Below are 17,253 nucleotides of genomic sequence, written 5' to 3' on the forward strand. Positions count from 1 at the left end.
TGGATAGGTTCCAAGATGGCTGTGACATCAAAATTGTCTCCTGCAAGCCAATGAAGTGCTGCTTCTGCTATGGCACACCTGAGAAGAAATTGAGAAGAATGATGAGATGCTGTTTGAAACATCAGTTGCTCTGCTGAAACCTGGCTGACTGCATCCATTCACTCGTCTCCTGCTCACTGAGTCAAAGTTGGATTGCAGAGACCTAATGTGGTGATTGTGGCAACCCACCAAAGTCCATCTTATTTGTTGTAGGTTCAGGGAGAATCGCGGAATCTGACACTGGAGTCAGCAGGCACTCATACTACCTTCTGAAAGCAGGTGAGCACATGATGGCTTTAGAGGCTCATGGATGCTTAGGCAGACCGAGCAAGACAGTGCTAAATTTGATCTGTTGGTTGCAGGTGGGTCCTCTGGCACTTACTTCTGCTGACCTGTGTTTATTTTTTCTCATCAGACTTTCCCCAGAGTAAGAGAGAGAAAAAACCCACAAGAGGAAAGGAGGAAGAGAGGGATGGAAATACAGTGATAAAGGGAAAAAACAGGGATGAAGAGGGACCTGAAAGAGTAGGATAAAGCACATGGGAGTACATGATAGTGGATTAAAGAGGCATCAGTGCTTCATTTGGTCTGGTGGTTGCTGGTGGGGTCCACAGGCACTTAATTTTGCTGTACGGTCAGGCTCATTTATTAGTCCTGCCTACCTCCAAGTGTTCTTTTCTGCAAGAGTTTTAGTTTGTCAACCACACCCAAATAGTCTCACATCTACCAAAGAAAAAAAGGTGAAAGGAGTCAGAAAGTGCCTCACGTAAGCATCATCTATGGAGCGACTGGTTGGTACTCACCTGTTTCCTCCCTCTGTCCTCATCTGCAACTTTCATGACAGAAAAAGACTAGGGAACACAGTTGAAATGTTGCCCCAGTCTCAAATTTACGTGAAAAGGTGAAGGAAAATAATGTGTAGACAATGATATCATCCATTAACAGACTAGACCCCGTGATGTTCAAAAGAAGAAAAAATAAGTTTCTAAATTAAAATTAGTTGTGGACCACTATTCCATACATACTTGTCCACACAAAGAAACGGCATGTTTAGACCATTTTAATTGGAACAGCTGACATGTTTCATTGCCTCACACACTTTTTGTCAAATTCATCAGGGCACAGGACGCATCTCCACCTCACTGACTCGTCTAAAAAATCTGTTGTGGTTGACAAACACAATAAAAGAAAGATTGTGACAGAGACATAGAACACATATAAAAGTTGTTATTCTGTGTCAACATTATCACACTTCTCTCTAAGTACATCTATACTAAATGCCATAATTACTATGTGGTTGCCAGGTGGACTCCTACCAGCAACTCACTAAGGGGATTAACAGTTTTTCGCCATAAAATACAATGCAGCCATTAGCAGTGTACCTGTGGATGTATACAAGCATTTCCTCAACATCATAAAGTATTGATGCCAACAACATCAGTTCACATTTCCCATATTTGCCAAATTGCATTCCAAATATCCAATTCCCCTCTTCAAATTTTTATTATGTCGAGGAAACAGGGGAAAGAAGAAAGGAGGACATTTCCAAGCAATATCGACATGACCTGTGCACCATGCATCAGAAAATCTGCTAATTAATACTTGCCAACCCGCACACCCGAAATTTATGACAGGACTCCGCGCTTCGTTTCTACATCTGAAAACAAGGAGAGAATCAGGCGGCTACCCTTGACTAAACCTTCCCACTCACCACTATATCAGAGGTATGGGCTTGATGACTCCGCAGAGGAAGTCATGTGCCGTGTCATGTACCCAGCTGTGACCCGGAAGGGGGTCATCACGCCCTCCCTCTCACCTGGATGGAAGTCGATTGTTACCCAATCTGGCCCCCAATCAAGTTTGAGGCATTGCTGGATGTTTCACTGATCCCGCATATAGAAACGCGTCCAAAACGCGGGCGCTATCTTGCAGTTATCACCAACCACCTAAACTGCAAATAGTGGTTAATGCACATTACAAAGGCCACAAGCACATGTCAGTCTGTAGATAGCATTAGTGGTGTAACAATTGCTAAATTTATTTTGATACTAAATATTTCCATCCACCAAGGTAACGATTTTCGATGCTTGGGTCAAGTCACAGGCGGTACAATTCCCACGTGGGAAATGTCCTGATGGTACCCCTCTCTTCTTTTTGTATTGGAGTTGGCCCTTTTAAAGACGAATCTCGGTTGAGGCATTTTTTTCAGGCCAGTCTGCAGTCGTGGGTCCCTTGCTCACTTTGCCACAGGATTCAAGCTAGCCTGGCTGAAGAATGGTGACATACCCTGAAATCGGTCCCAGGATGCTTGTTTCCGGTTCAGGGAAGACCTGGCTTGGCAATTCTGGCTGGGGCTCGACTGTTCCCATGAGGCACAGGGTCAAGACTGATTTGCATATAGCTGGGTCTGAACTGAGGTGGCGAAGTGAGCTTAAGAATGATGATGGTTTCAACCCAGATCTGTGACTGGGGGTGAGTGTCTGAAAGGTTTCGGCGCTCCGTCCATCATCTCCTTGTGTTTGCTTTGTTGCCCCTAAGTTGGCAGGGTTGCCCAGACGTGGGTCCCTTGTTCACATTGCCACTGGATTCAAGCTAGCCTGGCTGATTAAGGGTGTTACCCAGAAACCGGTCCTAGGATGCTTGTTTCAGGTTCAGGGAAGACCTGGCTTGGCAATTCAACTGGACTGTTTCCATGAGGCATAGGTTCAAGACTGATTTACATATAGCTGGGTCTGAACTGAGGTGGCGAAGTGAGCTAAAGAATGATGATGGATTCAACCCAGATCTGTGACTGGGGGTGACTGTCTGAAAAGTGTCAGTGCTACGTCCACCATCTTCTTGTGTTTCCTTAGTCTCCAAGAGGTGCCAATGCTGCCTAATGATTTGAATGATTTTCGTAGGCAGGGTTGTCAAAAGTACTCACCTCTGGGAAGCAGGCATCATTGGTTCTTTCTTTTATTTATTTCCAAGAGTGCCTCATGTGGAGTGTTCAACGCTCTCTTGCGTGCCCTTTCTAATCACTTTGGCGGGGTGTGCTCTATTTGCAAGACTTTCAGAAAGACTGTTTGATGGTTCAATGTACACACTTGTGTCCGTACAGTTCCAATACCACACATTTAAGAACAAAAGATGGTGGTGTGTCATAGAACCACTCGCGAACCCCAAGTGCACACGTTGCTGCCACCAGAGTGGTATCTTGGGGAAGGCTGGTAAAAAGGGTTTCAATGTCAATGGTGACCAAGAATTGGTTGAATGAATCATAGTCCAGAGGATCCAGGATGTTATGGATAATGGTGGTAATCTGAACAAAGGATCCCACCGATATCCTTAACATTCTGAAATTTGCCCATACTCTGATTTTTTTGGCTACCAGAATCAATTGTCCCTCCTGGTCTCTGTGGTAACTTTTGCACCTAGTCTGGAAAGTATTTACATCGGTCTATTTGAGGCAAACTTTATGAATCATGTCTCCAACCCATTCCAACAGTATATATCTCTTTGGAAGAGATTTATTGACCACGTATTATGCATTTGGACAGGACCTGAGGATAGGTTACACGACTTTCTTGGATAGTTGAATAAAGCTAATAGCTGTCTACACTTCACATGGACTATTAACAGACACTTAGCTGTTTATCTGAACCTGGACATTATTGCTAAAGACCAGAAACTTTACACCACTGTCCATCAGAAATCGACTGATAGGAATTCACTTTTGCACTACCAATCTTTCCACCATAGTGCACTGCGGGACAATATCACCGCGGGTCGGTTTGTTAAATACCACAGGCACTGTATGGACAAGAGTGTGTACATTGAACAATCAAAGAGTCTTGTCGAACGTCTTGCAAATATAGCATACCCCGCCAAAGTGATTAAAAGGGCACGCAAGAGAGCCTTGAACAATCCACGTGAGGCACTCTTGGAAAGAGCACACTTAATATTAAATGTTAAGTCATATATACTGAAATTACGTCCATGTATTAGTACAATCTCATTGATTCAGCTATAGGGACATTCTCCACACACTGTTCCAAAGTAGAAAATCCAGAACAAGTGATGATCTTGTTGTTCATTAGCCTTTATTCTAAAGTCAGTTTCTCCGTAATAAAATGCCAAGCACACGAGCTGAATCAATGAGATTGTACTAATGGATCACTGAAAGAATATCGAGTACAAAAATATAGACATACAAAAATATCGAGGATAAAATATCGACTACAAAAACATCGAATTCCTATCTACAAACAGGTAAGTACAAAAATATCGAATCTAATATATTGTTTAAAAATAATATTGTTAGTCAAAATATCGAATTTTTGTAAATGTCTTAAAAGTAATTTAAAATAAATGAAATATTAAAAATAATTAACTAAAGCAAACTTACAAATACTTAAATAACCTTAAAATGATAAAATAATTAATTTGAGCTAAAAAAACAATCAATTTTATTTTTAAAACATATATATATATATATATATATATATATATATATATATATATATATATATATATATATATATATATATATATATATATATATATATATATATATATATATATATATATATATTCACATGATATTAATAAAAAACTTAAAAAATGTACTATTACCACTCCAGTGAGTGCAACAGTAGGGAAAGCATTAGATAGCGTAGGGGTAAAAATTTACTATTCCCACTCCAGTGAGTGCAACAGTAGGGAAAGTGTTGGATAGCGTTGGGGTAAAAATTACTATTCCCATTCCAGAGAGTGCAACAGTAGGGAAAGCGTTGGATAGCGTAGGGGTAAAAATTACTATTCTCACTCCAGTAAGTGCAACAGTAGGGAAAGCGTAGAATAGCGTAGGAGTTAAATTTACGATTCCCACTCCAGAGAGTGCAACAGTAGGGAAAGCGTTGGATAGCGTAGGGGTAAAAATTACTTTTCCCACTCCAGTGAGTGCAACAGTAGGGAAAGCGTTGGATAGCGTAGGGGTAAAAATTACTATTCCCATTCCAGAGAGTGCAACAGTAGGGAAAGCGTTGGATAGCGTAGGGGTAAAAACGTACTATTCCCACTGCAGAGAGTGCAACAGTAGGGAACGCGTTGGATAGCGTAGGGGTAAAAATTACTATTCCCACTCCAGTGAGTGCAACAGTAGGGAAAGCGTTGGATAGCTGGAGGATAAAAATTACGATTCCCACTCCAGAGAGTGCAACAGTAGGGAAAGCTTTGGATAGCGTAGGGGTAAAAATTACTATTCACACTCCAGAGAGTGCAACAGTAGGGAAAGAGTTGGATAGCGTAGGGTTAAAAATTACTATTCCCACTCCAGTGAGCTTAACTGTAGGGAAAGTAAATATTTAATATGTTAATAAAAATAAATTAAATATCAATACCAATAAAACATTAATTAAAAGTAAATACCAATTTAATATAATATAATAATGAATCAATAAAAACACAAATAAATATTAACTATATTAAAATTCATTAACTATTAATACAAATTATTACCAATTTACACTTAATTAATTAACAAATAAAATTGAATTACCAATTAATTCAAAATAAATACCAATAAATAAATAAAAACATTTAATAAATTACAATTAATTAGCTTCCCACCCTATTCCCCTATAAACCCACAACCTCTACAGAAAATACATTAATAAAATTTACATAATTATCAATGAATCAATTAATAAAAAATAATTACCAATTCAAAATTAATCATGAATTAAAAATTAATTAACAATTTATTAGAAATAAATACCAATAAATAAATTAAAATATTTAATGAATTACAATTAAATTACTTCCCACATTATTCCCCTATAAACCCACAACCCGCTAAAGAAAATAAATTAATAAAATTCACATAATTATCAATTAATCAATTAATAAAAACTAATTACCATTTAAAAATTAATTAATTACCAATTAAAAATTAATTAACAATTTATTCAAAATAAGTACCAATAAATAAATAAAAATATTTAATTAATTAAAATTAAATTACTTCCCACCCTAGTCCCCTATAAACCCACAACCCGCTTCATACCTAAAATGCAAAATTAACTTAAAAATAATTAATAATTTATAAAAAATAATATTTTATTTAATATAATTAAATTACTTCCCACCCTATTCCCCTATAAACCCACAACCCGCTACAGAATTAAATTACGCAAAAATGAAATAACATAAAATTCATAACTTAAAATAAATTACAAAAAGATATACACTTTTCACACATATACTATCATAGAAAACACTTACAAAAAATGCAATATTATTAAAATTTCGATATATTTTAATAACCTATATTATATACTTCGATATTTTGACTTTCTATATTTATAAAAATCGATATTACATTACTTACCTTAAATTCGATATTCTTGCTGACTATATTCTGTCCATTCGATATTTTGTCCATTCTATATTTTTTACTCGATATTTTGGGTAGTTACCGTACTAATACATGGACGTAATTTAAATATACATGACTTAACATTTGATATTAGGTAAGCTGGCAAAGTCCCACATTTTTCCTTGTATTATTGCACATCCAGGTGTGCGAATAACACCTTTTGGTAGTAGGTGTTTTGGGCGAACTCAGCACCCACACTTAATATCCTAGATACTTATATTGCATGCTTTTACTGTATTACATTACAATTTGACAACGAATGTGCGGACGTTTCCCTGTGTAGGGAACACTACTACCTAGTTGTACTTATCTTTTAAATCATTAGGAAGCATTTGGCACTTGTTGGAGACTGGCCATGAAAAAATGCCTCCACCTATATTCGCCTTTAAAAGAGTGACCAACTTGGGAGATCGGTTGGTCCACATTCGCCATCTCATTTGCCATGTGGCAATTGTACCGTCTGTGACTTGACCCAAGCATCGAAAAGGGTTACCAAGGTGGATGTAAAAATTTGGTATCAAAATAAATTTAGCACTTGTACCACCACCAATGCTATCTACAGACTGACGTGCTTGTGGACTACACTACATTGGGCTCACCACACGGAAAGTAAAGGTGAGAGTCCAAGAACATATCAGCACCCTCAAGGCAGGGAAGTTGACAACACGACTGGTCCATAATTTCCAGGAAGGTAAACATAATTGTAGGGATTTGAAATGGACAGCTCTGGAAGGACTAATGGGTGAAGCATGTGCAATTGAGGATTTGCTAGCCAGGAAGAAGGCTTGTTGGGTTTTCTCTGAAAAAGTAGATCAAAGGGGCCTGAATGGCACTATTGAATGGAATAGGGTGGGAAAATAAGGTCACGCTCACCATGTGTACTGTAACAGAAAGTGACATACACCAGGATGCATAGGCAATAGGGCTATCATAGGAGTGAGTGTTTATACATGTAAATACATACATATCATTCATACTAAAAGCAAGAAGGTGATGGCAGCTGAATCCTGGCGCAGGCATAAAGAGTTCAGGTGAAGATCGGGCTCTTTGGGAGTCAGCATGGGTGAATATGATACGAGATCGATTCATTCTCTGACAACGACAATAGGGCGTGGACTGCAATACGACTGCTCCCCTTCAATTAATTGCCTGCTGGCATAATTTGAAACCTATTTATGGTAGTTGTGCATCGGAATTTAGAATTATGTTCAGTGCAGTTCAAGTACACTGTTTTGATATAGGAATCACACCAAAGAGCTTAGTGTGCCTTAAAATATAGATGAAGGTCCATCGATCTATATTATCAGCAGAGTAGCAAATACCGCCTTTTTAATGTGTATTGTGGCTGGTGATAACTGTAAGATGGCGCACACGTTTTGGTCACGTTTCTATATGCGGGATCAGTGAAACATCCAGCAACGCCTCAAAGTTGATTGTGGGGCCAGATTGGGTAACAATCGATTTCTATCCAGGTGACAGGGAGGGTGTGATGTTTTTCTTCACCTTTTCACATACATTTGAGACTTGGGCAACATTTCCACTTTGTTCCCTTTTCTTTTTCTGTCATGAAAGTTGCCAAGGATGACAAAGTGAGCAAACTGATGAGTACCAACCTGTAGCTCCACGGATGGTGCTTACATGAGGCACTTTTTGACTCCTTTCACCTTTTTTTCTTTGGTAGATGTCAGACTATTTGGCGGTGGTTGACTAACTAACACTCTTGTAGAAAGGAACACTTGCAGGTGGGCATGACTAATAAATGAGTGTGGCCTTACCTAGGAGTAAATAGTACCCATCTGATATAATACTAAAAAGAGTTATAGTGTTCTATGTAACCAAGTCATTTGTATATGGACTTTGTGAGTGGAGGGCGACCTGGCTATGTTCCCTCTGTTGCGCCAATTTTTTTTATACTTAATTTTGCGGACCAACACTTATTTATCTCTATCAGCTATTTACAGAGAGAAAGAGCAGGAAAAACACATACATTGGAAAGATGGAGGAAGAAAAACAAGGAAAAAAGTCACAAAGGGAGAAAAGAGGAATGTGTGAGAGTGAGATAAAGGCTCAGGGAGAGTCTGGTGGTGGATTAAAGAGACATGAGGTGGATTATAGTCTATGCGGCCGTGGTATTTGACACACCAACTTTTAATTGCATCGGCGCCGGCCGTCTGAGTTTAGCTTCGGCATCTGTCCATTTCCTTTTACAAATTAAGCACTAAGAAGCACGGGGAGGAATCAAGGCTATACAGCCTTGGTAGTCAGAACCAGGCACGGGCCGTGCAGGGCGTTATACCGGTGCGGTGACGTCAGGCGGGGGATGGTCAGGGTGGGGGGTTGTAAAATTCGGGATATGGACCATTACAGGTAAGTACCGGGGAAAAAAAAAAACGAATTTCGTTGCCAGCGCTGCATCGCCAAATTTGATGCAGCGCGGGTGACAAAATTCGGTTTTTTTCCCGGTACTTACCTGTAATGGTCCATATCCCGCATTTTACAACCCCCCACCCTGACCCTCCCCCGCCTGACGTCACCGCCCGGGTATAACGCCCTGCACGGGCCGTGCCTGCTTATATGACAACATTTATGAGTGTAGAGGTACTACTACTAACTTTTATTGTGCAGTCAGTGATTTCCGCCACTTGGTTGGAGACTCCCTTTGGAAAAGTATAGGGAAAAATAATAATGTTTAATAGAATTTTTAAAACTATATATAAACATAGAAAATAAAAATGAAATCATTTTAAATAAATGTTAACTTAGAATAAAATTAAATGTGACCGCAATTTAACTTATCAAATTGAATTTGTTATTAAATAATCTAGTATGATAGTTTATAAATATTATTTTCAATGAAAATAAAACACACTACCCTCACCAGCATTTTAATGCGAGCAATATTTATTACATGTAATCAGTAGCTTTCTATTATTTACATGTTTTACTTAAAGTTTAAAATTTTATTTTTTATCAATTTCGAAAAGTTAATATTAATTTTTAAGAATGTAAAATATGTAATTATCAATTTCATCTAACTGTTTAACACAAAAAATGTATAGATTGATATATATTTAATTTAAATAAAAAATAACGTTTTTATTATTATATACTATGCAGTTTTATATTAAGTCCCTATTACCATTTTTTTCCCATGGCATGAGCTGCTGTACCTTTGAGTGGCCATTTATGGCGCTAGACTCACTCAAAGTTTAAACTGAAGTACATGTATTACTGTTTTGGAACCTTTTTGGCTACAGTAACTCCAGAAGTGTTTGTTTGTGAACAGCAATTGGTTTAGTCTTTTGTAGTTTGGTGTTTGTATTTGTATGTCTTTCCCTAAACTTCTCTTTACCTCTCCCTCAGCCAGTAGCGGTCGGTAGTGGGAGTGCTGCTGGGCGGTGGCGTGGGGAGGGGAAGGGGCAGGGTGGGGGGTAGTAAACTACGGAATACGGCCAAATACAGGTAAGCAAACATATAAATAAATAAAATGTATTTTGTTGCGCTTACTGCATCGAATTTGGCGATGCAGTGCGCGCACCGAAATTCGTTTTATTTATTTATATGTTTTACCTGTATTTGGCGGTATTCTGTAGTTTACTACTCCTTCACCCTGCCCCTCCCCTGCCCCACGTCACTGCCCGGCAGCACTCCCACCACCGACCGCAACTGCCCTCAGCCCCACCTATTTAGGTGTCAGTATTGCTCGTTTTTCAGCCAATCCCCTTGGTCCCTCACACCTTTCCTGCCAAAACATATACCTACGTGTGCAGAGATGCAGTTTTTGAAGCATCTCATGTCTCTTATTAATGTTATATATGAACATATCATTTGTGTTAACCAGGTGAGTCTGAAGATGGCTCCTCGTATTCAAAAAAAGATTTTTTCTTGACAGTGGCAAGGGTCAGCTCAGAAGGGTCACTGCAAGGAGTCATTATAAGGACAGAGGGAATAGGAAGATGTTGGAGATACCCTAAGATGCACGATGAAAAGATTGGAAGGAAAACAAACGATTTGACATGTAGAATACATTGATAGTGATGAGTTGTGAAGGTTGCAATTTAGATTCGTTGTTTATGATATATGTTTTGCAAAACTTCTCAGTAGTACCGAATGCACTGAGGATTCGTGTTGAACTTACCCAAAATAATGACAACCTAAAATCCATTTAAAACTGAGCTTCTTGTATTACTAAGGCAAGAGTTCCTGCATCAGAGCCTTGCATCGAGCTCAGAATGTGGAGCTTGTCATGACATTGCACTCCTCTCTGTGGCAGCAGAACCATGATCCCTTGGCAGAGTTATAACAACTATGGTGTCTCACGAGCCACATAAGCCCATGGTGTTCACTGGAATTGAACGTGATTGAAAGTAAAGTGACCGCTTAACTATTTTGTATTTATTTGAGCTTCAATTTTAAAGCGAAAAGCTCAAAACCTGATCTTCACGCCCTGATGGTTCTGGCAGTGCAGGACTCTTCCTTTAGGTGAAGCCCTGGTCAGTCTCTCAGGTCCCGCTGCTCTTAGTCTCCATCCATCCCACTCAAGCCCACCAATGGAAGCTGTGGTTTTGACTAGGGTCAGATGGATCGAGCTGTTGCCTCGGGCCTTCTGATGGTGACCCTGCTGCTGACCCCTCAAGTAGTTCCCTATGAATGGAAGAGATCTCTCGAAGTCACAGGATTGGAGTCCTGATATGGCCTTGTTTATTCAGAGTTCCTTTCTCGAGCTCCGAGCTCATCATAGGTGAATGCTCTGTTTACAGGTGCACTACCATCCACGGGCATCTTTCAAAGGCATGCTGGAGGACAAGGCGTGCTCCACACCATTTGTATAAAAAACTTTGGGGCAGATTTACAAGCCCCTTGCGCCTCTTTTACGACGCCGTTGCATCACTTTTGTGACGCAGCAGCGGCGCAAATCCTGCTCCATGGTTCGGTGGTACTTACAACGTGACGCATCTGGGAGATGCGTCACGTTGTAATGCCCTGCGCCACACGTAGGCGTTCCTGTGCAGGGGGAGGCGTTCCGGCGCAGGAACGCCTCCTAAAAGTGGCTGAGAGAAATCAATAAGATTGCACTCAGTCACTTTTAGGCCCATGCTGCGTCAAAACCCTGTGCCTGCCTGAAGCAGGCGTAAGGATTGACGCAGCATTAACTAGATAGGGCCCCCAGAGCATTGCTGGAGCTGCGTCGCGCTTGCGACAGCAATACGTCACTTTTACGGCACAGATGCGTCACGCATCTGTGCCATTTTTGCCCCATGGTATGCCGCATTGTAATTGTGGCGCATCCATGATGGCGGAGCTGTGGCGCACATTAACTGGCGCATCCTTGCTGCTGATTTGCAGGGATGCGCCAGTTATTGTAAATATGCCCCATTGTTCTTCCATGGGGAAGACTGACATTTCTATTTCATTTTCTCCACTTTAAGGCCATTTTTCACAGTCATTGTGTTTCTGTATGTGTGAAGCTTCCCCACGCCCAGAGCTTGATAACAATACTCTTTTGGCCTTCTACAAACTAATACGAAATTAATACATACATAAGACTCAGTTCCGAAATTAATGGTAATTTCGTAAAATGTAAGTTTAATATTTAACAATTCTCCATATATGTATCCATTTAAGTCCAGCCTGAAATAAAATGAAGCATTCCTATACCTCAGTGAGTATATGAGTGGTCTTGTATGGTGGTATGAAACTACTAATGTACTTATTGAACACAAATATTACCAAAAATAAAAAGTGTAATTTTATGTGTTGCAGTTTTCTTGGTGTTTTATGGTGACATTAGTAATTATACTAAGTCCATGGCCACATTTGGTGTTGATGTGTGCTGGTGAAGAGAGACATCCCTTCGTCTCTCCTACTAGTGATATTGTGTAAGAAAGTAATATATTGTATAGTAAGTTGACAGTTCGATTAGAAGAACCTCTGCTCTTCAGGTTCAAACCTTCCATTTCTCTTTAATTAGAGCCCTTACTATACTGCCCTATTGGAAGTGGTGCTAGTAACTTTGTGGACAGGGACATCTTAAGGATTTTGGATGCCCTGGGCCAAACGTATTTCCGGAACCCCTGTTCTGAACAGATTTGAATGTGTTATCCTATTTCAGCTTTTTCATGAACTCTTTAGCCAGGCCATTGACAGTGCATAGGAACACTTGTCCAAGTGTTACATCTAATATTCAGGGATAGTGACGTGTGTTTTCAATATTGTAGCACAGCATCAGCTCAACAATATTACTGCAAACAATCTCTGTGACTCCCTCCCATTTCTCATATGTGAGGTCCTTTGATGTAAAATAAACTTTTTATGGATGTTGCATGAAACATAAATGCAACATTTCTCTGCAAAATGTCTGTAGTAGACTCTCACACATCACTCACATTAAAAATAAATTGAAAGGAAACAGTATTTAAACAACCGATTAGGAATTATTAAAGGGCATCAGGGAAAGACCTTATGCAGAACAGAGCTGGCTCTATCAGGGGCCCCTGAAAGGCTGGGCCCTGGGGAAGAGCCCACTTTGTCCATGCCTTAAAACGTCTCTGTGTGTGGATTATCTGTGGTGAAGCTTTGCTTTGTCAGAAAGGAAGGCTGAGTGAAAGACTTTCTATGTGATACAATACAGGGGATATCGAATATAGACTGATTATTAGGCCCCTCTCAATTTTCTTGTGCTCCTACTTCAGAACATAAAATAGCTTTCTTGTGTACAGAGTATCCATGATAGTCAATAAACAGTTAAACTGGTTGCTTTGTAGGCAATTTTAATTACCCTTCATAAGCCGCTTATGTGATTGACTTTTTTTGGCTGCAGTCTGCCACTTGTTTCAAGGAAGCTAGTTCCACTTATTTTAACTTGGCTTAAACTCCTTCCCTCTTCAAGTAATTTAATTGTTGCTTACTCCTTCCCACAGTGTTTAGTTGTCGCATGTAATTGTACGTAACTATAGTAACATAAAACGACTTCACATTTTTAACAGTCAATTAAAATTGGGTTTTTGTTGTAGAGAACGACCCCACAAATTGTTTGCATTTCAGACACATCCATAATCTGTTTCAGAATTATTTCAGGTATTTAAAACCAGAACTACAGGAGGGATCTCACTACAGGATCCAGGAGTTTGAATGACTGGCTATTGGGGCCAGAATTCATGATTTCTGGTGGGATTTGTTATATTTTTTTGTTATGTTATGTTACACAGTGTTTATTAAGCTCACATTCACCAAAAGGTTCCATGGTGCTAAAAAGCACAGAGGCAGCGGAGACCCAAAGCGTAGCCATAAGCATGTCTATGTTTATGTTTGTTTATGTTTAAAGATTTCTAGAGCGCATAGCTGGCCGTAAGCGTCACAGCGCCAGCTTTTTATTAAAGTCCTAAAATTCATGCAGGAAGTTGTGGCTCTGATGTCCGGGGTGGAGGGGGATACCAAACACCAGGGGCAAGCAGGGAGAACCTGATTCCGCCCAAACTATTCCTATTACATTTAGTGACCTCTAATAGATTGTGGTGGGCTGATCTAAGACTATACTTATGAATGTAATTTCGGTTTTTAGAGGTCACACGAATTGGGTTTTTGCTGTGTCGGGATTTAAAGGTGATACACCCAGTTTTGAAAAGGGTCCAGTGAGTGACTGGAAGACAATGTAATTTTACCATCAGGGGTTTGCGGTGGCAGTATCTAGCCTGATGCCAGTCCAGTCTGGCTTCCTGGTTTTGAGCAAGATGGAGCCTCTGACACAACCCCTTATTGAGTCTCAGGTAGATAGAGTTAGCATGATCAATATGTGACATGACTAGGGCAATTATGATTTGGATGATAGCCTCAGTGGTGAAGTATTTCCAATTTTTTGTTTACATTTTCGGACCTGAAAAAGCAGGACGAAATCACTGCGCCTATTTGTGGCTTGATGGAAAGGTCTTCATTAAAAAGGAACCCAAGGCTTTTAACCGCTTTTTTGTGATCGGGGTAGCACCTATTTCCAAAGGCCAAAAGGAGGGATTCCAGCGAACAGTTTATTTTTGATCATCACAATCTCTGTTTTGACTGAATTCAGCTTCAGCTGATGGCAATTTATCCAGTCAAGGATGTATAACATGGTGCTCTGACAAAACTCTTTGGATTATGGCAAGCTATCAATGTTGAAGAGCAGCTGCGTATCATTGGCATATTTATATATTTTCAAACTCTCGCCATCTCCATTTGGAGTCCCTAAATAGGACACAGCCTACAGCGCCTGTAACTACTGCATCAAAAACTACTGTTTTTGTCTCATTCTTCAAATTTAACTACATTCCGTGAAGTTTATCATCTGCTCTAGGTGGTAGTAAGTTTGAGCATGGGCCAGTGTTGGTCGTGGGATGGGGTGGAGTAGGGTGTTGGGGCAGACAGGCTCTGGGGCTACTTGCAGGAGCTTTGCTACACTGCTACTGTGTGAGGGGGTTAAATGGGTGCTGGGCAAACTTTCTGCCCTTTGCCTTCAAACCACAGACTTGTTGGTTTTACAGGGTGAGTAAATCCTGACCCAATCTTCCTGCACCTAGAAATCCCAAAAACACCGGCCACTGAGATCTGACATGAGGGTCTCATTAGTTTGAGTGAAACCGGTTATTTAATAAGGTGTATTTTCATTGTCATTGCACTAATACATCACTTGTGTGTCTTATCTGAACTTAAGATGGATCCATATGAAATGAATATAACAGGTGACCACACTTGGCAAATGCTGGTGTTTCTTTGAAGTGAAATGTATGCCACATGGAATCTTCAAACAGCCTTTAATTTTTAACTATCCAGTTTTAAGGCCAATTGCCATTTCCGAAGTTTTAGGCACAGAAAAGGGCAGTTTCTGAAGAGTCACGGGTAACTACCTGTTGACGAAACACGTGTCGGTTGGCATTTTGCTTGGGTGAATTTTAATACTTGCATAAACATCTCTCAATACAATGAACTACCGGTGTTGATCTCTTTGATTTTTGTACCCCTCTAACAGCATAACTGTAATTATTGTATCCCTACACGTGTGCCCGGGACTTGGTTTTGAATTGTGTTTGTGTGCGTTTTTTTTCTTACCTGCAAAAATATATTTACATACATCCTACACTAAAATTGGCTTTAAATAAAACCTTAAAAATAATTTGTCTGTGTTCACTTTTGGGTAAAGGGTGCCAGTATGTACAACACATTTAAGTTAGTACTTAGTCTCTGACAGGCCTTGGAATAACTGGTGTAGATTACATTGCAGTAACCCAGACATACCATGGCCAGTCATCTGGTGAGCAGATTAGCCTAGACTCATCATTTGCAAATTAAGTTTGTGATTTTTATTTTCTTGGGCCAAAAGTCCAACATTCGGTGACAGAGATGAAGCCAGGGGATGTCACATGACACCCTTTTTCCGGATGATTTCTCAGAACTCTTTTTGATTCATTGGCTACGGTTCTAGTCCAACAATGAGTACAATTTAAACAAGTCCACAAGATTATTATGTTTGGCAGAATCATTAAATTATCCTCTGATCATTCTCTGGGGGCATGAGAGTACTTGTGTGTACCTCGGGCAGGAAATGAGTGGATTCAGGGATTGCTTGCTGTTTATGATGGCATAAAGCTCAGTGAGAGAATGCATATGCTGCACTGATTTGTCTAACCTTTAGGATATGAGTATAAAACTGAACAACTTGACTCACTCCTACCTCATCTGAGTCCAATAAAATGAGGAAATAATGAGCAGGCATTTTGGAAACCTTAGATGTTCCTAGACCTGACTGTACAAATTATCCGATGGGAGAAATAATTTGGTGAAAAACTAAATGTAGACTTTCAAAAACTTCTAGTTCTATCAACTTTTTGTTTTCCCGAGATATATGTTCTGCATTTGTATTATACTTGTTGTATCAACTACCAAGAAAAACAATCCTTAAATTTATTTTTGTTGAAGGGTAACTGTCATACACTTGAAGTCTCAATGTACTTTCAATGAAAGGTAGTATTACTACTCAAATCTTTGGTACTCAATTTCTCAGAAAATGAATGGCGAAGAAGATGTCTCTAGAATGTGCATTAAATAAGAGCACTACACTAACTATAGGGCCTACTGATGGACCCCACATTGATGCCTGCCAATTTGTATCACAAAAAGCATCATCCCCTTGTTCTCTTTCTCGAATCTCAATAGTTTGGAGGGGCTATGCTTCTCAATGAATGACAGTGATCCATGCCTAGGCAGAATAACCAATTTTGATTGCAGATGTGCATTCATGATAATATGACCAGGTTTGTCCTCCAATCATAACATGCAGTTCTGCCCTCTCAAAATAAGATGCAGATTTGCCCTCAAATTGAAATATGCAGGAAATCCGTCCATTGCAATTAATATCTGTCCTTCCATCAAATCATGCAAGTCCACCCTCCTATCGCAATGTGAGTGTCTTCCCACCCATAAGAAAATGTAGGTCTGCCTATGGATGTAAATGATTGGGTGTGTCTTCAAATTATTAAAAATTATTATTAAAAGGCTCTTCTATAGCGCATGGCCACTCGGGAGCATCCCAGCGCTTAAGACTAACCAAGCGGAGATGAATTAAAAATAGAGAACCATTTTAACTAGTTTTTTGGAAACAGAAGAGTTTTTAACTTTTTCCGAAAGACAAGGAGGTTAGGCTCTTGGCGAAGAGGTGGAGGAAGAGCATTCCACAGCCCAGCCGCGTTGTGCGAGAACAGGCGACCTCCTGTGCGGGATCTCCTGATCCTAGGCACTGTCAGCAAGTTTTGTTGGTTCGAGCGAAGATT

General features: G+C 39.8%; 1 protein-coding gene across 1 annotated transcript in view; it reads left to right on the top strand.

Annotated features, from left to right (window-relative positions):
* The window catches only part of CDH23 (cadherin related 23), a 2,828,172-nt gene that overhangs the window by 517,195 nt on the left and 2,293,724 nt on the right, over positions 1-17,253 (top strand). The gene's annotated exons all lie outside the window — the stretch shown is intronic.

This window comes from Lissotriton vulgaris, chromosome 5, assembly GCF_964263255.1.
Source record: "Lissotriton vulgaris chromosome 5, aLisVul1.2, whole genome shotgun sequence".
Lineage (NCBI taxonomy): Eukaryota > Metazoa > Chordata > Amphibia > Caudata > Salamandridae > Lissotriton > Lissotriton vulgaris.